The sequence below is a fragment of the Vombatus ursinus genome, unplaced genomic scaffold, assembly GCF_900497805.2.
Source record: "Vombatus ursinus unplaced genomic scaffold, bare-nosed wombat genome assembly UNPS02015066.1, whole genome shotgun sequence".
Classification (NCBI taxonomy): Eukaryota; Metazoa; Chordata; class Mammalia; order Diprotodontia; family Vombatidae; genus Vombatus; species Vombatus ursinus.
Genome location: NW_020954844.1, coordinates 4,143,063 through 4,165,954, shown reverse-complemented (window position 1 = coordinate 4,165,954; position 22,892 = coordinate 4,143,063). Strand labels below are relative to the sequence as shown.

The 22,892-nt window shown below is 36.0% G+C and overlaps 1 pseudogene; it reads left to right on the top strand.

Moving 5' to 3' along the window:
• The window catches only part of LOC114031115, a 78,908-nt pseudogene that overhangs the window by 10,766 nt on the left and 45,250 nt on the right, over window positions 1-22,892 (top strand).

Below are 22,892 nucleotides of genomic sequence, written 5' to 3'. Positions count from 1 at the left end.
CATGGACTCATTAGGAAAGAGAAAGAGTAGTTATGTGGCAAGGTGGTTTTAGCACCTCCGAGTGAAAGATAGTGGACAGAAGCAGTAATATTTGTTTTTCTTAGAGTTAGGAGTCAGTAGAGGGAAACTGAGACAAAGGGGGTTGCCTTTTCCTTTGATAGATTTAGCAGAAAAACAACAATAGAATCTGAAGGTAGAGCTTCAGAAATTTTGTTGGTATTTATTTTCAAACTTTATGCTGTTCATGTGTAGACATTTCCTTGAAAATCCCCTCCATAGAATATGATTTTCTGTTTTTCTATTTATTATCATTTTTATTAATAAATTTATTTATTTTTAGTATTCAACATTTACTTCCACAAGATTTTGAGTTCCAAATTTTCACCCCATCTCTCCCCTCTCCCCATCTCAAGAAGGCAAGCATTCTGAATACCTCTTCCCCTAGTCTGTCTTCCCTTCTATCTCTCCCCCCTTCTCTTATCCCCTTCCCCCCCTATTTTCCTGTAGGGTAAGACAGATTTCTGTACCAAATTGTGCACGTATGTTATTTCCTCCTTAAGTCAAATCCTATGAGAATAAGATTCACTCATTCCCTCTCACCTTCCCCCATTTCTCCTCCACTGTGAGAGCCTTTTCTTTTCTGTTTTTTTGTGAGATAATTTACCCCATTCTACCTCTCCCTTTCTCCTTCTCCTAGTATAATCCTCTCTCACCTCTTAATTTTATTCTCCAAATATGACCCCTTCATCTTCAACTCACCCTGTGCCCTCTATCTATCTATCTATCTATCTATCTATCTACATACATACATATAATTTTTTCCCTCCAACTACCCTAATACTGACAAAGGTCTCATGAGTTACAAATACCATCTTTCTATGCAGGAATGTAACCAGTTCAAACTTTATAAGTCTCTTATGATTTCTCTTTCCTGTTTACCTCTTCATGTTCCACTTGAGTCTTGTATTTGAAAGACAAATTTTCTATTCAGCTCTAGTCTTTTCATCAAGAATTCTTGAAATTCCTCTATTTCACTGAATGACCATTTTTTTTACCCTGAAGGATTATACTCCATTTTGCTGGGTAGGTGATTCTTGGTTGTAATCCTATCTCCTTTGCCCTCTGGAATATTATATCCCATGCCCTGCGGACCCTAAATGTAGAAGCTGCTAAATCTTGTGTTAGCCTGATTGTGTTTGCACAATACTTGAATTGCTTCTTTCTGTCTGCTTGTAATATTTTCTCCTTGACATGGGAACTCTGGAATTTGGCTACAATATTCCTAGGAGTTTTACTTTGGGGATCTCTTTCAGGAGGAGATCAGTGGATTCTTTCAATTTCTATTTTGCCCTCTGGTTCTGAAATATTAGGGCAGTTTTCCTGGATAATTTCTTGAAAGATAATGTCTAGGCTCTTTTTTTGATCATGGCTTTCAGATTGTCCAACAATTTTTAAATTCTCTCTCCTGGATCTATTTTCCAGGTCAGTTGTTTTTCCAATGAGATATTTCCCATTGTTTTCTAATTTTTCATTCTTTAGGATTTGTTTTATAGTGTCTTGATTTCCTATAATGTCACTAGCTTCCAGTTGCTCTATTCTAATTTTTAAGGAAGTATTTTCTTCAATAACCTTTTGGACTTCCTTTTCCATTTGGCCAATTTTGCTTTTTAGGGCATTCTTCTCCTCATTGGCTTTTTGGACCTCTTTTGCCATTTGGGTTAGGCTATTTTTTAAGGTGTTATTTTCTTCAGTATTTTTTTGGATCTCTTTTAGTAAGCTGTTGACTTCTTTTTCATGATTTTCTTGCATCACTCTCATTTCTCTTCCCAGTTTTTCCTTTACTTCTCTTTCTTGATCTGAAAATCCCTTTTGAGCTCTTCCAAGGCCTGGAACTAATTCATATTTTTCTTGGAGGCTTTTCTTGGAGGCTTTGGATGTAGGAACTTTGACTTGGTTGTCTTCTTCTGGTTGTATGTTTTGATCTTCTTTGTCACCAAAGTAAGATAATATAGTCTGACTCTTTTTTTGCTGCTTACTCATGATCCCAACCAATTACTTGAATTTTAAACTCTCTGTTAAGGTAAGAGTCTGCTTGCAATGTCCCAAACTTTAGGGGTTTGTACAGCTGTTTTCAGAGGGACCTGTAAATTTTCAGTTCATCCAGGGTGCTATGATAATAGGCAATGTCTTTCCCCTCCACCACCATAACAAGCTCCACCACATCAGCACTCCTCCTTGCCCCAGGACCGCCCCTCAGAACTGTGACCCGGATCCAAGTGGGAAAAGCAAGAGATTCCTGCCTCAGCACTGGCAAATAGATCCCTGCAATCCCCCTCTGATCAGCAACTAGATTCCTCCTCAGTCTGTGGGCTGGAAGCTCAGGAGGCAGCCACTGCCCCGGGGCCACACTCTGGACTTGTGGCTGAGACCTACCTCCTCTCTCACCACAGTCACATACTTTTCCCACTGACCTTTCAAGTTGTCATTGGAATTCCTGGTTTGAGAAGTCTGGAAACCACCACAGACTCTGCAATTTAGTCCTCTGAGGCCTGCTCCAGGTTTGCTGGGGCCTACATGCCCATGCCGAACTGCACTCTTCTCCCAGCCCAGTGTGATATACCTTTCCAATCCACCATCCAGGTTGTCTTGGGCTGGAAATTGTTTCACTCTGTCTTTTTGTGGAATCTGCTGCTTTAGAATTTGTTTAGACCCATTTTTTACAGGTATTTGAAGGGGTTTGGGGGAGAGCTCAAGCAAGTCACTGCTTTCACTCTGCCATCTTGGCTCCCAGAATATGATTTTCAAGGGAGATTTTTTTCACCCATTATCAGTTTTAGAGAAAATAAGTTATTACTATACTGTGTAGGCTATATGAACATGTTCATATTTTTACTTATTGTTTTAATTTCTACTTACTAAATATAATTAATAGATTTAACATCAATTTACTACTTATTTTAATATTTACTTAGTGTTTTTATTAGTCAGTTAAGGAGGCAGTCAGTCATTAAAATTTTAGAAGCACACACACGTATTTTATATAAAATTCTCTTGGCATTGTGTTAAAACCTGGCAATACAAAATAGATTGGAAAGTAGTTCATGCCCTCAGGGAGGTTGTATTCTAATAGGGGAGACAAATAAATAACCAGTAAATAACTAGTTGCATATAAAATATATTCAGAGTACCTGGAATGTAGTCTAAGATAGCAGAAGTCTAATAAATATAGGATCTGGGAAAGGTTGCCTAAAGAAGGTGAGATTTGAGCTGCACCTTGATGGAAGACAATGAAACTCAGTGGCAAAGGTGGAGGAGAAGTGGATTCCAGGCAGAATTCCAGGTGAATTTAAGGTGATGAGATATACAGTGTCATCTTCAAGGAAGGTAAATTTGCCCAGTGTATCTGTATTGTCAAGCATGACAGAGGGAAATGTACATAATGTTTTAATTATCAAGAAATGAGAAAAATTTGGAATTTTCAGGGCTTTAGGGAAGAAATTGTTCATTTATTTATTCAACAAATACTTATTGATTATCTATTATATGCTAGGACCTATGCAATGTAAGGGGATTCAAAGATAAAAAATGAAAATTTTCCCTGTGATAAAAGTGTTTACATTCAATTGAAGATAAAATAGAACATGCACAGAAAATTAAATAGAAAGTATAGATAATGTAATAAGGCACTAACAACTAGACAGAAACAAGATATGCTTCCTATAGGAAGTTTTACTTGCTCTGAAGTCTGAAGGAGCTGTATGAGATAAAGGTCCAGGGTTTGGGAGGGGGTATATTTCAGTCCTTGGACACAGCTTGTAAAAAAAAAAGATTGTATAGGAGACAGTAAGTAGTTTTGTTAAAGATTGAGAAGATCCCCTCTCACACATATATAATATGCAATTCTCTATTTAGACTATGCTTAATGGTGATATCAGTAACTATTCTCCTATCACTTGCTTCCCCTACAAACCAGGAATTCTGGTGAGACATTTAGGTGGTGTAGTGGATAGAGTGTTAGGCCTGAAATCAGGAGGCTGTGAGTTTAAATCTAGCCTCAGACTCTTACTAGTTTGTGACCCTGGGCAATTCACTTTATCTCTGTTTGCAAGCTCTTAACACAGTACCTGACAGTGGTAAGAGTTTTACAAAAACTAGTTATTATCATTTCCAAGTGTTCAAATTAGACTTTGCACAAGATAAAAATAAAGGTAATACTATGGGCTTGGCTATTAGTTTTTGGGTTTGGGCTATGGAAAAAAAAAGTCTTGTTGGTTTAATTAAGTGTAATCTCCACAAATTTAAATTCTAGACTATTTTTCTTTCATTTATTTAACCCAGATACTAGTGTCAGAATCTTTTTTATTAAGGTAGGAGTTCTGATGATTAACAATTAATTAATCTGACTATAATTCAGGTTTCTCACATAATTCTTCCTGCATTAAAGGTGAATTGAAAGGGGTTTTTTTTGCATAAAAGGGGTGTTTTTCTTAGATTCAAAGAAAGACAAGGGGAGCAGCTAGGTGGATAGAACTCTGGACTTGTAGTCAGGAGGACCTGAGTTCAAATTCAGCCTCAGACACTTGACACTAGCTATGTGACCCTAGGCAAGTCACTTAACCCTGATTGCCTCACCAAAAAGAAAAATAAAAGGAAGTCATGGAAGCTAGGAGGGGGCAATGAGATGTTGAGATGTAAGGGAGTTCCAAGTATGGGGGATAGCCAGTGAAAACATTTGGAGTTGGGTGAGTCCTGTAGAAGTAAAACAAGTAAGTTAGTGTCATTGGATTGTAGATTACTTTGTAACAGAGAGAAAAGGAAAGATAGTAAGGAGTCAGGTTAAGGGGGGCTTTATAAAGTAACTAGAACATTTTATATTAAATCTTAGAGGCAATATGGAAACAATGGAGATGATTAAATGAAGGAGGTGAGATGGTCAGATTTTCACTTAAAGAAGAGCAATTTGACACTTAATGGAGGATGAACTAGATTAGGAAGAGAACTGAGGCAAGGGGAGTAACTAGGAGGCAATTGCAATAGTCCAGGCAAAGGTGATGAGGACTGCACCAGGATAGAGGCAGTATAAAAGGAGAAAAGAAAGTGAGTATATAAATGTGTAATGTAGGTAGAAATTATAGATATTGGCAATTTATTGGATTGTGGGGGGGGGCTGAAAGACAGTGAAGAGTTGAAAGATGACATCTAGGTTTAGAGCTCCATTTACAGGGAAGATGGTGGTAGTACCCTTCACAGTAATAAGAGAAGTAGGAAAAAATGGGAGAGAATCGGTGTAGGGCAATAATGAGTTCAGTTCAGTTACATATCTACGAGACATGTAGAACCTTTTCTTCTCTCTTTGATTTGGGTTATATGCCATTAGTGGTATAGCTGAGTCAAATGAGCAATTTGATCAATGAGCAGTTTGATCACATCCTGGGCATAGTTCTAAATTACTCTTCAGAATATCTGAACCAATTCCCAGTTCTACTTAAGAATGTACTTTTGTACCTATTTTCCGACAGTCTCCTCAACATTTGCCATTTTCTTCTTTTTGGCTTCTTTGTCAGTTTGATGGATATGGGTTGGACTCCTGAAAGTCTTTAATATGTATTTCTTTTATTATTAGCAATTTAGACTATTTTTTAACATAACCATTAATAACTTGGATTTCTCCCTTTGAAAACTCTCTGTTCATATCCTTTGACTCTTTATCTAAGGGGGAATGACTCTGTTTTAAAATTTTGAATCTGTTCTTCATATATTTTGGGAATTAAATCTTTATGAGAGAAACTTAAAGCAAACATTTGCCTATTACTTCTCTTCTAATTTTTGCTATATTCCATTTATTCATACAACTATCATTTTATCTTATATAACCAAAATTGTTCATGTTATTTCATTTCAATTTGGTCTTCCAAAATTAGCCGTGATCACCTCATTCTTTCTCTCTTGGCTTTCTAATCTATTCCTCTAAATAAGGGTTCCAAACATTTTCTCAAGATGATAACATAACCATGATTTCTGTGCCTCTTAATAAATTTAATTCCTTCATTTATTTTATTCCAGAAATAATTCTGTTGTACATATCCACCCATTATGCCCCCCCTTTCCTAGACTATGTGCACAAGGTAGCTATGTATTATGTATTTTGAACCTTGGACTTTCCCCCCAATTTGAATCTTCCCATGTTCTCTCGGTACTTATATCCTTTATTATTCCCTCTCTCATTTTCAATCTTTGTTTACTGGCCAATTCCATGCTTCCCATAACCATGTTTAGATTTCCAAGATTTGAAAAAAAAAAGGTTCTACCATCCTCTCAGTTTATCATCCTATCAGGAAAAAAAAATGGTATATGCCCGTATGACATAAGATGGAGGCACTCATGTGGTGGACAGCAGGCACTTGCTTCTGGGAGAATCCATTCAGTGATCCTCTAATACATGGATGAAACAATCATAAAAACAGAAATGAGAACAGGCTGACTGGAGTAGAAGAGCAATGTTGAAGAATAATGGAAGATAAGTAGAAAGAGGAAATATGGAGAATTTTGAATACCAGGTTAAAAGTTTATGATCTGATCTAATAAGCTATTATAAAATATTGGATAGCTCAGGAATTAAAAGTTACAGAAGAGAAGTGTGTGTGTGTGTGTGTGTGTGTGTGTGTGTGTGTGTATGGCACACATATTTCAAAAGGTAGCTCGTTTTTCCTGTGATGAAGATTATACCTTTTCATCACTTGTAAATAATTTGAGGATTGGCAGTGACCTCCAGAGTAAATATGCAGCAGTCAGTATTGCAGAGGCTAAAGGGGAGTGCTATTTATCACATATTTACTGATCCAAGAAGTAAATAGAGGTTAAAATCAATCTGTACCCTTCAGCAGAGTATAGGACATTAGAATTCATCCCCAAGGGGGATAATATGTGTATTACTGTGGAGAGTCATTGTTCCAGCTCTTTAAATAATTATGATGTAGAATTTCATCTAGCATCAGAAACAAGCTATGATAAAATAAAAAAAAAGAAACCTGTATTTCCAGCCACCATGGGTTGTCTGTGGTTAGGAGTATATGGGCAAGGGTCCCAAGCTATCAAAATAGCTAGGGCTAATCACGAACTGAAAAAAATGAGAGAGCTACATGGTCAGACACCTGCTAAGCCATCTCAGGGGCAGTAAATTCTTAATTTCTAGGTGCTTTTATTAATCAAGGCTGTGCAATGCCAGTTGGTCAGATGATGGCTCCATCAAATGGGGTGAAAAGACCTCATGTAATTGAGAGCTATTTCTAGTGATCATAGGACTGCACTTAGCATCATAGGATCAAAGATATAAAACTGGAAAGGAACCTTAGAGTCTGCCTAGACTAAACTACAATTAGGTAGAGAAGGAAACTGAGGCCCAGAGAGGTTACTACTACTGCTGCTGCTAGTTAAGATTTATATATAGCTTTAGGGTGTTCAATTTGCTTTACATACATTATCTCATTGGATTCTTAGAAATCTAACTCTGCATTCTACTGAGTTCATAGCAAGAGCACTCATTTAACATGGGGCTTTAGGGACAGAGATAGTGATCAACTGCTTGATTTTACGGGCATGAGAAGCTTCTACTGAGAAACTCCCACTAGCTAAACAGGTTTGCTCTTCTTTTTCAAAGTCTTAGAGAACTGCTTGGGAAACTGAGAGGTTAAGTGATTTGCCCAGCATCACATAGTCAGAAAATGCCAATGGCAGGACTTCACTAGTTCTCAAAGTACCATACCACATTGCTTTCCAAGGACATTACAACTGACAATTAAAATGTCTTTCCCTAAAGAAGCACTTTTCAGGAGGCCAAAGGACATTGTGTCCACTTGACAAATAAGGAAATAAAGCTTCAGACATATAAAATTTTCTGTCCATAATATTATGTATCCAAAATGGCAGATCTAAATCTTAATTGTAGATTTTTATATGGCAAGTTCATTTCCTCCCCCCAAAATTAAATTATTCTATAGGTACCTTAAAATTATAACAACAATCAATCAATGGACATGTATTAAGCAAAAATGATGGCCCAGGCACTTTTCTAGGTGCTAGAGATGCAAAAGCAAATTAAAAATACCTATAGCATCTAAGAACTTATATTCTATTGTGGGAAACAACATATATTAAACTATGTACAGAATAAATACACAGTACTTTGAAGAGAGAAACTGACATCTGGAGAAATAGATAAGGTATTATTTGTGGTGAGCTTTGATGGAAGCTAGGTATTCCAGTGGAAGAGATGAAGGAGGAGTCTATTCTAAACATAGTTGACAATGTATGCAAAGGCAAAAGGAGAAGGAATGGAATGTTAGGTCTAAGAAATAGCTCCAAAGAAGCAGAGTCTGTTTATATTGATGATGATGTGAGGGGGGAAATATACAGTTAGAAAGGAAAGATAGAATTAAAACCAAGTTGTGAAGTACTTTAAATGACAGAGGACAATAGACTTTGGTGCCAAAAGTAATAGGACAGAGAGATGAAAGTGAAGCTTACTGAGAAGCAATAACATTGATGAGGTCTCTGTCATTTAGTCTCTGTGTTTCAAATCACTCCTTTTTCCAACCAATCCCTAACATAGCTGTCAGTGCTCTTCCTGAAAGATTTGAGTATTGGTTAAGAGAAGAGACTGGGGACCAATTAAAAGCTATTGCAATAATCTTCGTGAGAGATTATGAGAAAATAAACTTGTAAATTAGTGGATAAGTGAGTAGACAAATAGTGAGAAATGAGAAAGATGCAACATGACTTAGAATCTGATTAGGTACAGAAGGTAAAGACAGCTGAGGAGTTAAAAGTGGCACCATGGTTGAAAACTTGGGGGACTAAAGATTATGGTGTCCTCAACGCAGATAGGTTAAGTTTGGAAGAGTTTTTGTTTTAATTTTAGAGGGAAGGAGTTCTTTTTTGGATACATTAAATTTGACATATTTTGTAGTATTTAACCGATAATTCGATAAAGATTTGTGATTGTGGCTCAAGAGAGGGTTGAGTCTGGCTATATCTTCGTAAAGATGATGTTTGAGTCCATTAAGTTTGGAGAGATAATTGAAAAGAGAAGAGGCATCAGAACAGAACTTTGAAGTGGACATCAAGCTTAGGGGAGCCATATGCATAGTGATCCAGCAACTGAGAAAAGATTGTTAGGTAAGTGGGAGGAGAATCAAGAGAGAACAATATCATGAAAACCCAAAGAGAAGAGAGAATCCAGGAGAGGGTAATCAATATTGTCAAAAGCTGCAGAGAAGTCAAAAAGGATGAAGATGGAGAAAAAGGATCTCAGACTTTTTTTCTTAGCAGATCTGTGAGGTAGGTAATATTAGTGTGACACTCAGGGAGGTTGACTGTCTTACCAAAATTCACAAATGTGTAAGTGTCATCCACAAGCTGCATCTCATGGGGAAAATGCCAGAAATAAAAGACTCTGTGTGTGTGTTTAATCATTATTGGTTGGTTTGATTCTTCTGTGGAAATCTTAAGTCCTCCAAAAGCAGCTGCAAGAAACCAAGAATATAATCTAATCAGAAAAAGTTATTTTGAGAGGGGCAGCTGTTTCATTATAAGAACCTTAGCTAAATGGACCACAAAGGTCATAAAAAGTTTATGTTATTTCTGGCTCTGAGTAATCAAACATACTGACATACAGACTCTTAACTGTAGTTCTCTCTGTCTCTCTGTCTTTGTTTCTGTCTGTCTCTGTCTCTCTCTCTTTCTCTCTCTCCTCTGAAAGAGGTGATGGGAGATTTTTATCATTCAACAATATTATTATAATAATTGTCAAAAGGTATGTAATGTTTTAAGATTTTTTAAAATTAGTTTACAAATATTATTTGATCCTCATAATAATCCTTTGAGGTATTTGTTGCTAATATTCTATTTTTTTCTATTTTTACAGATGAAGAAACTGAAGCTGGTGGATCTTGAGTAATTTTCTCACTGTAATATAATTATTAAATATCTAAGGTGAAATTAGATAAAAATCACATAGTGCTTAGTACAGTGCCTCACACATTGTAAGAGCTACATAAATGTTAGCTGTTATTATTATTAGAGTGCAGAGTAGAAGTTGGCACTAAAGGTCATACTTCAGATGCAGATTATACTTGAGAAACAGTGGTAGTTTAGAAAGCAGTTTAGTAACAATAAAATTCGATGCTGAATAATGGAGGTGGTGAAAAGAGGTGGTTATCAAGGCTGTAACCTTTTCCATGAGGGAAAGAATTAAAAGCCAAGGAAAACTAATGGTTACTATATGGAAAATTAAGTTACTTACTGCTTATTAAAAAAATGCTAGTTGAATAGTAGTTAGAAATGAGACCTGTGATACATAAAATACAGTTTACCTACAATTCCTTGTGGTGGTCAATTGAGACTAAAACCTGATGGGAAGCAGGTGTGTCAGAAAACAGCATAATTGCATCTGGATAGATTATAGAACACACACTAATTACTTAATATGTGCCAGGAACTCTGCTAAGTACCAGAGATACAAATATGAGAAAATAAGATATTTCATATATTCAAGAACCTTATGTTATAATAGGGGAAGACAATACATAAAAGGGAACTGGAAGGGTGGAAAGGGGGAAGGAAATTATTTGCATACCTGCAGACAGAAAAAAAAGCTGATGGAGAAGTGGATAAATAGTGTGGAGAGAATGTTCAGCTGAGGTTGATATGATCATCTAGCCCAGAGTTTCCCAAACTTATTTGGCCTACCGCCCCCTTTAAAAAAAATTACTCAACACACCCTTGGAAATCTACTTTCTTTAACAATTTTTTAAAAATTTTCATCATTTCAAATATATACATACATACATATATATAATTACATCTTAAATTTAATAATTTATTGTAAATTTTTGATTTTTTTCTACATTAAAATTTTGATGACACTATATCATGTCATGTAACCATATAGTATCATACTGTAAACAAGTTGTTACACACACATATTCCTGCCAATGCATGCTGGACTTCCCTACAAACTCACCTGCCAACACTTGCTTGTTAAGAACTGTCAGTGGACTTAAACATTGATTGGCTATAATTTGCATTTTGTGTGTTTATTTGGAAAATTATATAGTCACTATGACTTTAACTCTCTTACCCAACAGATGAAACATGTACAAATAGTTTTTCAAAATTTTCTTATCTTCTCTTCTTTCATTATGCTTCCACTGCCCCGTTATTTTTATTGAACACCCCTAATTACACCCAAGGCTGCTACTATTCTCCTTATATCATTCCAGTGCTATCTGGGGGTGGTACCACCCACTTTGGGAATCTCTGAACCAAAACATCAGGAGTTTTGTAACTCATAAGAAATTTTTTGCCATTCCATAGTTTGCCTGTGCTAAACATGAACCCCACAGGATTCTTAAGCAGATTCACTCTTTTCTGTGTATGTGTGTGTGTGTGTGTGTGTGTGTGTAAGCATGCACATGCACACTTGTTAGAGCATGAACTCATGGTATATGGGGGAAATATTCCATTGTTATTTAGTTGTATTTTTGATTCATTAAATGTGTTTGTGAAATAAATATGTTATTTGACTATTAAACTTGACTATATCAGTAGTGGCTTATGAGATATGAATTAGAAAGTATTCTGACTTGCAAAGTATATAGAACTTGGTGTAGTTGACTGGGAGATGGAAGGCAAGTGCTATGAAAAGAAAGAGTGAAGAGCTGTGGAGGATCAGCTATATGTATATTTCAGGAGATGGGGTAGGAGAAATGCTTATTTTGAGAATCCAATGAAACATTCTGGAGGACATGCACTGCACACAATTGCAGATCCATGCTTGGAGTTCAAAAGAAAGCTAATGATTGGAAATATGTCTTTCATTGTCGCCAGCACAGAGGTGGAAGTTGAAGAAAGGAGAATGAATGAGATTGCTCAGGGAAAAGGTATAAAGTGAGAAAAGATGAAAAACTAGGATAAATCATTGGGAAATACTCCAGAAATGTTTGAGAATGGAATAACAGCAAGTGAAGAAGACAGAGAAGAAGTATTAACTCAGAAGGACAACTAGAAAGATGGGTTGTTTCTGAAGCCAAGGGAAGGGAGAATATTCAGTAGGAAATGAGAGGTCAAATAATGTGAAGGTTGTTTTTTTAAATTTTATCTAAGTTTTCATTGATATTTTCTGTTTCTTACTTCACTATAGTATCCCACATATCTTTCCCCCTCCCTCTCCTAGAGAGCCATCCCATATGACAAATAATTTTTTTTGGTTAGGAAAAAAATGTTGGCACAACTGATCAATACACTGAAAAATTCTGAAAACGTGTGCAATGTTGTAACACCTGTGTGTGCATCTCCTGCTTCTATGAAGTTGTAGGTTAGGGGCATCTTATCATATCTCTTTATTTGAGTCTCACTTGATTTTATAGTTTTGTTACTTTTACTTTAGATTTTTAATGTGTCATTTTTTTATTTATCAGGTTATTACTGTGTATATTGTTTTCTTTTCTCTGCTTACTTCACTCTGCATAAGTTCATATTGACCCTTTCAATCTTTTTATTATGAAATCTTAAGCATTTCTATATTCATCACACACATCATTTCTTTCAGCACAGTAAAATCATGTCCAATAATTTATCAGTTCCCCAATTGATAAGTATCTAATTTGTTTTCAATTCTTAGCTATCACAAAAAGTGCTACTATAAATACTTCAGAGTATATGGGGATTTTCTCCTTAGCAATGGATTCCTTGGGATATAACCTCAATAATGGGGTCTCTGGTTCAAAGAATATGGGAATTTCAGTCACAATATCTGCATCATAATAATAATATTGACAATAGGGTTGTGCCATTTCACATCTTCACTAACAATATATTAGAATGCTTATCTTTCCACAACTCCTCCAAAATTGTTACATTTTTTTCCAAAAACAGGATGTGAGGCGAAACTTCAGAGTTGTTTTTATTTGCAATTATCTTAATAGTGATTTTGAATATTTCTCATTTAATTGTGAATACTTTACAGTTCTGAGAACTATTTATATTCTTTGATGATTTATATATTAGGTAATGACTGTCAGTCATATATATTTATAAATGTTTACTATGTCTTGGATACCAAACTTTTATCAGAGAAATTTGATACAAAGATATTTTCCACCTTTATTCATCCACTTTCTGTTTTATCCTAGAAGCATTAATGTTGTCTGTGGATAAACTTTTCAGTTTCAAGTTTTTCTTCTTGTGTAGATAATTATGTTCCTTTAGTTTATTTTTTTAAAGGTGGTCCCATTCCCACTAGCTCTCTTCCCTTTATTCATGATGCCCTTTCCTCATTTGATATCCCCCTTTCCTCTCTTCTTTTCAGCTAGTCCTGTTCCTTAGTTTTTAAATTTCATCTTTTTGTACCCATTTCTTTAAAAAAATAATTCTCTTACTCTCTTCATTATTTATCTTTTCTCTTTGTTTACTCCAGAATATGGTTCTTTTATTCATGACATCTTTTTCTGATCTCTCTTGTCTCTATATTCTTCATGCATTCAAGGCTTCTAAGAGAACCATTTTAAGCTGTCTCTTGTAGGCATTTTCTGGCACTGCCCTATAGGGCTTGCCACCCAGATTCTCCTTTTCCATTGTACCTTACTTGCAAACAATGCCAATTATTGCAGATTGCAGGTGTAAAAGGGAACACTGATCCATGGTAGAGACCCTCTTCCACAACATCTCTCATTATGCATTCCATCACAGATCTATATAATCTCTTGTTGATTTTTTATTTCCCCTTCTGTGTTTGCCTGCAAATTATTTCTCTGTTTCCATGCTGTCCCACTCCTCCAGGTGCCAGTTGTCACCAGGGATTTCAACTACCCAACTCCCAGGAAAAAACAAAATTTTCAGGTACCAAATTCCTCAAACCTCATCTAATATAACATCTTCATATCTCTTCCCAATCACCTCTATTTTTCAATAGGAACATTCATTAGTGGAACCCTTCCAGCCTCTAAAGAAAGGTCTTCCTGTGCCCTTCTTTTCAAACTTCCCCTCATTCTTCCTCTCCCATTCCTTGGTTGACTCTTCTCTTTTTGATAAGACATAAGTAATTGTCTACCCATTTCTAGTCCTTGATTTGGTCCTTGCACATCATACACTCCTCTCTAACCATCTGTTCTACCCTCCCTTTCATATATTTTTGTATGTCATAATGTAGTTCCTTGACCCCTGTCTCCTTGTGCAAATTTAGAAAGAAGTCTAATACTGGTCTCTTGTCACTCTATTGTTATTACTGTTCTTACTTGCTACATTTAGCCATGTCTTCTGAAGTTCTTTTATTTTGAGTGTTTGAGAGACAAATAATCTCTATAGTCATGGTTTTCTTTCTAAAATATTTAAAACTTTTCTGTATTATTGAACATCCATTTTTTTTTATCCTGTAAAGCCAAGTTCAGATTTGCAGATAGTTTTCCTGGGCTGCATCCTAAACTCGCTTTGGAATACATTATTCCAATATCTCCTATTTTTTATCTTCTAGTGGACAAGGAGTAGATATCTTATTCAAACATCCTTTCCTTTGTAGCTGAAGATAATTTTCCTGATGGCTTATAGAACTTGTCTTTTTTTAATTGAATTGTTAAATTTAGCCACTATGTGTCTTGGAGTTTTCAGCTTTGTTTGTTAATTTGTTTGTTTTCTGGGGGTGATCTGTAAATTCTTGCAATTAGAATTTTATTTTCTACATGTAGAAGTTCAAGGAAGTTCTCGTCTATTATTTCCTTCATTATGATGTCAAAGTTTTGTTGTTATTGTTGTTTTTGTTGTTGTTTTGTTTTGTCCTATTCTTCCCGGAGATCTCTGATCCTTGGCTTATCTCTTTGAAACCTACATTGTGTGTTGTGCTTGCATAGTGAGCTTATTTTCCTTTAACATTATTATTATTATTATTATTGTTGCTTCTCTTTTTCTACTTTATTCTTCACTTCCCTGTATTTGCATTCATAATCTATTAGTCTCTCTTTGGTTTCTTTAATAAGCCTTGACACTGCAGATTCAAGTTTTATTTTTTCCCCTATGATCTTCATTATTTTTTTCTGTTAAGGATATACATTCTGCTTGTATATTTCTCATTTAAACCTCTCAGAAATAGCATATTGTAGTTCTTTGTGCTCTTCAATTTCTTCAGATTCCTCCTTCTCATTGTGTGTTAGATCATCTTCCTTTGTTTTTCAGGATTTATTCATAGATGCCTGAACTAATTTACCAGATATGAAAGCCATATTTCCATCTGTTATTTTTTCTGTTGATTTATCTATTTATGTTCACGGTGTTTGAATTTTCTTTTTTTAAACCTTTGTTACATTCAGTCTTTTTTGTCCTTTATTTTCTATATCACTCAATTCTTTCCCTGATGGTCCCAAGTCATAAATTAAGGAATATGAGGGCCAAGCAGTCTCTCATGTTTCTTGGGAGTTCTTTTCCCCCTAATTGGCACCCCTACCAAGTTTGATTAAGGGTAAGGTGTTCCTTGAACATCTGGACTGGCTTTATAGTGGGTACAATGTCTCATCTGACAGATTAATCTGCTGTTGAGCTAAGTCAAACAGGTAACTCAGCTACTTTCTTGCCGACATATCATCTGACTAGGCTGCTACTAAAACTGACACCTGTTTTTTGGTGAAAGGCTGCTCTTATGACTTTGACATATTTCCTGATCTCATTTGTCCCCTTCACATGCTCCTCTTAAAAGATTTATTCAATCATAATCATGAATGTAAACAAAAGGAGAAAAAATAAATATAGCTCAAATGCATTCAGGGGTACTTGACAGCCAGGTGGAAGATGATGTCTGCTGTCCTTTTCCAATATGGCCACTTAAAGCAGGCTTCTATACTCAAAAGAAACCAAGGGGATCAGATTCCTAAAATCTAGCCACTGCTTAGATTCTTATAATCTAGCCACTGCTCACTCATGTTCAGACTCCTTAAGAGTCTGCCCAATATGATGGATGTTCTAATAAACCTTGTCTTTGGCTGAAGAAGACTTGGGTCAAATTCTTTTGGGCAAGACCCGCGTGTTGTGATTTTGGGATCCCAGCACCCCTAAACCATATCATTTTGGTGGCCCAAAAGGGGAAACTGACTCACCCCAAGGTCTTCTCTAGCCAAGACTGGAAGGTATATAAGCTTCTCCCTCCCCTCCTTTCTTGCTCTGCAGTTGGGGTTGCTCTCCAAGCACCAAGGCTTGGAGGTACTTTTCAGGCAGTCAGTTATGAGACTGTCTCGCACTCAGCCTGATGCTCTCAGGCTCTCGGTCCACTGAGTCAGTTGAGGGCCATGGACCTGGGTACACCTTCTCCAGCATAGGAGACAAGGACAGACATCTTATCTGGAAGTGTATGCTCAATTCTGTTAATTCCCTCAGCGCTAGGGAATTGGGGAAAACTGCAGTTGCTTTCTGGTTCCCTCAGGTTTACTTACTACCTTCCCTCTGCACCTCTGAATCTTCCTTCATGGCTCCTCCTTACAACCCTGATTACTCTTTTCTCTCACTCCCTTCACTTTAGTCAAGATGGTATCTGTTAACCCCTCTCATAGGAGAAGAGAGTTTCATCCTTTACCCCTCACTTTTGATTTTACCCTCCCCCACCTGGGAAAGGAAGGAGGAGGGAGGGGCAGCAGCTATGGTGTGCCCCCCCGACAATGTCCTTGGGCTCTAGGGTAATCTTTGCCTGGAAGTATCACCCGGGTTCAGCACATCCTGCTCAAGGTAGTGAGGCTAGCCTCCAAACTTGGGTAAGCTCGCTCTTTTAAATTTGTGGTTTTAACTGTTAATGATGAGATGGTGATTCTCTGTGTAAAGTAATTTGGAAGTGTTTTTAATAAAACTATAGTCACCTGATTGGTAATGAATGGGTTTGTTTCAAGTTTCAAATTGGTGAACTTTCTGTATCAGTTATGTCAAGCAACTTTTCATAATTTGGTTACCGCTAAAATAATTTAGCTGTTGTTAGTTACTGTTTTAATGTGTAAACTAGCCAAAAAGCTTGTTTGGGTTATGTACAGCTTGCTGAGAATTTGCAAATGTTTAGAAATCTCTACTGATTGGCTTTTTACACCAGGACAAATTTAAGTTTGAGATGTAAATCCTGGAAAAGTTTTTCCCAAGTTGTGATTATTGGAACTTGACTCTTTGAGGTAAAAGCTCATAGGATTTTATTTTGAGTTGTCCGACGGATCATAATTCATTGATAATCAACAATCCACCATCTGAGAGAAATGCCACAAGCTACTCAGAGAATGTGATACAAGTGGGAAGTCAGCATCAGGAAAAGCTGAGAGGACAATTTTAGCCTCAGCCTAAGATGGGATCCTCCTGGCTCAGTTTCCTCATTATGTTCCTTTGAAAGGGAATTTTACCCACCTGGCTATTCCTGAGTCTGGCTATGAGGTGGATTTGATACTGTATGGTTGGAAAACTGAATTATCTGAATCCAAACAGAGCTAAGGATGTTTTATTCTGTCATGTGGGCCCTGCAGTTTTTTTCTGTCAGATTTGTGTCTTCCACACTATGGGCCATTCACCTGCAGTTGGTAACAAACAGCGGGTACCAGCCAATGTCCCCCCACAGTTCCCTAGATGTAGTCTGTGCTCTGTTCCAGTGAACCTCCACTTTGGGCCCCCCTCAAGGCAGGGACAGCTCTATGCCTCTTGCCAGCAGGAAGCAGTTTCAGAAGCTGTGACCTTTGCCCCTTACTCCAAAAGAATTTGGGTTCCATTTGTTTGAGGGGGGGAATGATGGAGTTGGGATCTGGGCCCCAGAAATGAAACACCCTGGACTTTTCCCCATGGCCAAATCTCTGGCATTAGCCTGAAGCTATAATCCCGTCAATTGGCCTTTTTATGGCTATACCAAATACCCTTAACCTAGCCTAGCCCTCCCTATGGCCCCTGGCCATTTCCCACACTTAATCCTAGCTAGGCTTCATTGTCCAGATCCAAGGAGTTCTGTTCACCCCAGTTTACTGTCCACTTCCATTCAGATCACCCCTAGATCCTTCCCACAGTCTTTCTGTATATAAGGTCCATCTTGTTTCCATTAAGATGCTCAGATTCCTAAAATATAACCACTGTTTAGATTCTTATAATCTAGCCACTGCTCACTCATGTTCAGACTCCTGAAGAGTCTGCCCAATATGATGGATGTTCTAATAAACCTTGTCTTTGGCCAAAAAAAAAAAAATAAACCAAGAAAGAAATTAAAAGAGTGTTTGCTAATTATTGTTGTTGTTGTCATGCAACCTCACTTTTAGCTCTTTAGTCATCATAAGCCTTTTTCACCATAGAACCAGTATCTCATTTACACATGGGCATTCAGGAAGTTAAAAAAAAATAAACTCTTCAAACTCACCAGGAAAAGAATATTAACCATGCTGGGTATAACCAACCTTACAGCAAACTTTGCCCATGCTCTAAGGACTGGATACTCATAAATGCATATGTATATACATATATGAATGTGTATACAAATACATATATATATGTATATACACACTATATGTGCAACTTTAAAATAATATGTATACAACTATGTATATAACTATGTAGCTCTATATCCATATATAGTATATACATGTGTGTATACATGTATGATTGTATCAAAAAAACTTTTATTCTTTCTATTCATGTCTATATAAATATATGCATGAATACATACTTTCATGTATGATTGCATTTATGTAACAAGATCAAATTCTGCATGGAGGAAGGTTATTAAATACAATCCATAAATACACAGAAATAAGTGTTTTCTTGTTTTTATTATTTTAATGGAGAAAAAGAAACCATTTAAGCCATCCATTTGTGCTATTTTATGAGAAGATGATAACTATAGGTATCTGTATTTGATTGTTTGGTACAGCCTATAAGACCAACATGAATTTGTAGAAAGCAGACTCCATTTCAAATGGAGATTAGCCAAGGAAGAGATTATGGAACAGATGGAAATTTAAAGGATATATATTCATTACAATGAATCTAAGAAGTGATCAGGATGAATAGTCTTGCAATGGTCCATACCCTAGCATTGGACTAATAGTGATTCCTGAGGCACAAAGCCCAAAATTGTCTCTCATTCCTTCAAATTCATGAAGTGCAGCTCCCCACTGATCAGAGAGCTTGATGGTAAGAATCTGCATATTAAGGGACATAGGGGGACTAAAATTTTCTGGAGGCAGCCACCTGGCACAAAGCTATAAAAATTATTTGAATGATGACAACTTAAAAGACTTAATGATCTGATCTAAATAGAAAATAAGCTCAAACTTAGGGAAGACCCATTTCCAGCATGGGCTGGCTTTTGACAGTTCATTTTTCATGCAGCATTGGATGTCTAGGATGATGTTAAACAAAAAAAAAATCAGGATTACAACAGTTCTGCAACTTGCCAAATTACCCACAGCATGAAGAGAGTATACCAATGTCCAATTTGGAATGTCCTTAATGAAGAGAAAATCTATGACCATATGGCTTGGGAATGGCCCTATTCCAATTGTTCCTAGAAGGAAATTACAAGTATGCTGAGGGGCATCATTAAAAATCGTATTTCCTTACCCCTATAGCACAGAATTCCACTTTGTAGAAGTTATTTTGACATTTATAGACCTAGGGGGAAAGTATTGGATGCGGGTTTAATGGGAGTGGTTAGAGAGATGAAATCCTAAAGTCATCAACCTCCTTTGATTTCAACAGATGTGGAACAATTGAAGATAACGATATAGTATGGTTAAAAATAATCTGGAAAATTCCTACCTTGAATAAAAAGTTCTGTGGAATGAAGGAAAATCAACAATGAATAGATCCACAAAAATTAATTACCATCATGAGTGATTTCAGGAGCCCAATCTCTTGGCTGCTAGCATGAAATTAATTTTGTGTTGTTTCAAATAAAGTTGAATCAGTTTAATGATTAGTGAGAACTTTTAATGAACTGTAATTTATTGATTAGAACAACTCAAGGAAAATCTTTTGATTTGGGTCAGTTGTGATGTGATCACTCCCCAGTAAGCAATAGTCATTATATATTCTCAGAAATATCTTCCTCACAACTATTTCCTCTGCTGTTTCATCACTCATAGAACTGTATTTTTTTTCTTTAAAAATACTTAGTTTCAAAAAAAATACTTAGTTTCTCAGACCAAACACTTGACACTTACTAGCTGTGTGACCCTGGGCAAGTCACTTAACCCCAATTGCCTAAAAATTAAAAAAATAAACTACTTAGTTTCACTTTTATGTAAGATTTCAAGGAAACAAGGCAAAGAAGATGGAGTAAATGTTTTGGTCAAAGAGGAATGCAAAATCAAAGGATCATAAATTGAAAGCTGGAGAGACTTTCAAGGCCCTATAGTCCAACTGCATCATTTCACACATGAAAAAAAAAAACAGACCACAGAAAGGTGAAGTGGGTTGCCCTGGGTCACACAGGCAATATATGTCAAAATTAGGATTTATCAAGACCTTCCACAACCAACTCTTGTTTTCCCCCACCTCTCTGTTCAGCTTTAAAATTATTTATCTGTAAAACTGCTAGGGAAAGAAAAAAGATAATCCATGGCCCCTGCCCTTAAGGATCTCCTACAACTTATTCCCTCACCTTACATGGTACAAAGTCAAGAATTAGATAGCAGTTGGAGAACTTATTCCAGCCTTTGTTCCTAGTGTTTTTGCACACTTCTCTATTCTTTCTCTTTATATAAATGTTTTTCATTCTTCAAAGCCTAGATCAAAGGATCCTTTTTTTTTTGAAAGTCTTCTTTGACTATACAAATCATCCTTATACTCCTTGTGCAATTTTCTATTCCACCCATTTGACCCCTCTAGCTACAATGGGCAATCAAGCTATATACAAGATAAACAGGAAATGATTAGCAGACAGAGGGCACTAGAATTAAGAAGGGGCTAGGAAAGGATTCCTATAAAAGATGAGACTTTATTAGGACTCCACCTATGACTATTACCATTTTTTGGTTTCTTTTCCCATTTGCCAGATATTAATTTAAACCTCAAAATTATTCTTATTGTTGTTTTCATTCTTATTGTTGTTATTGTTGTTATCAATTGCTAATTACCTCTAATTCTTCATTTGAGAAATGTTTGGTCATATCTTTTGACCATTTATTCATTGAAGAAGAGATTTACTGCCACATATTTGTGCTAGTTGCTTATACATGCTGCATCACATCCTTAACACAGATGCAAAAGATTTTTGTTTTGTTCTGTTTTGTTTAATCAGGTAATCCCTTTATTATGCTAGTTCTGTTACGTACTTTAGTTAAAGGAACAATATTCTATAACATTAGCAAGGTAGTTGGAAACCAAATAATCATATTTTTAATACCATAATCAAGAGGTTGTATTGTGTCCTAGGGACAATCAGGAGAAATAGAAGTTTGTTTTTTTTGTTTTTTTTTTAAGCAGCATTATGACATGATCCAATTGCTGTTTCAGGGTTATCAACTTTGTAGGAATTGGAAAGTATGGATTGTGGAGTGGAGAGATTTAAGAAAGAGGCAGATTAGGGGCTATTGAAATAGTCTAGGTCAGACATGTAAAGCCTTGAAGCAGAGAGATATTGTGAGAGTAGAAAGGAGACGGCAGGTAGGAAACTTGTAGCTATAGAATTGTCATGTTCTAGCAATTAATTGCATATACATGGATAAAATCAAGAAAGCAAAGCCAATAAAGGCAAAGACACAATTTTTCTTCGAGTTCCTTTTAGGTGGCAGGAATGTCAAATACAATAAGAGTGAAGATGCATTGAATGCAACGATGTGGCATATTACAGTCAATCTAAGTGAGATACTGGTATGCCTGAGATATTAATAAAACAAAAATAGTCCATGATATTTTTGTGTAGAACATGGATGAAGAAATTAAAAGTAAAATAAAAAAAATAACTATGAAGGATGTGGAAGTATGGTTTGGTAGAAATGAAAGGAAAAGAATAGAATAAGTATTTACATAGCACCTTCTATTTGTCAGGTATTGTTTTACATATTTTTATTTTTAAATTAAAAATCAATACTATTTCAATTTACATATCTTCCAGGTACTATGCTTTACATATATTGTCTCATTTGATCCTCAAAACAAAACAAAACTTGAGGGAACTGAGGAAAACAAGTTAAGTGACTTCCCAGAGTAGCAAAAGTAGTAAGTACCTGGACCAGATTTGAACTTGGGTCTTCCTCATTATAAACTTAACATTCTATCTATTGTACAATCATCACTGCCTATAGAAATAAAATCTTAGAAATCAGATTCATTCATTTTATTTTCTTTCAACCCTGAGTACCTTACTTTTACTATAATAAAGATAACCATACTTAATGTTTACATAGTACTTTAATTTTCATAAAGCACTTTACACATATTACCTTATTTGATCCTCACAACAACCCTGATATTATCCCCATTTTATTAGTGGGAAATGTGAAGCTTGATTTGGAAAACTTAAGGCTTCCTGGCTCCAAGTTCAATGTTATATCAACTACAAAAAAAAAAAGAATGCCTCCAATAGTAGGTGTTAAATAACAGTTATAGGTTTCAATTGAATTCAATTAATGTGCAGTCAGATGCATCAACATGAACAATTCCATGTATTTGTCAAACAACCAAAACACCACCTCGCAAAGTTTTGTGATGATTTTTTCCCTTTGTTGTTGCGGTTATTGGTTAATAGATTTCTATCATTTCTTGTTTACACCTCAACTGTGTTTCCTCCTATATCTCTGCTTCTCCCACTCCCAGAAAGCTAACCATTACAAAAAAAGTATTCTAAAAATGAAAGAAAGAAGAGAATAATTCATTAAAACTATTCAGCAAAAAATAATGCAACTATT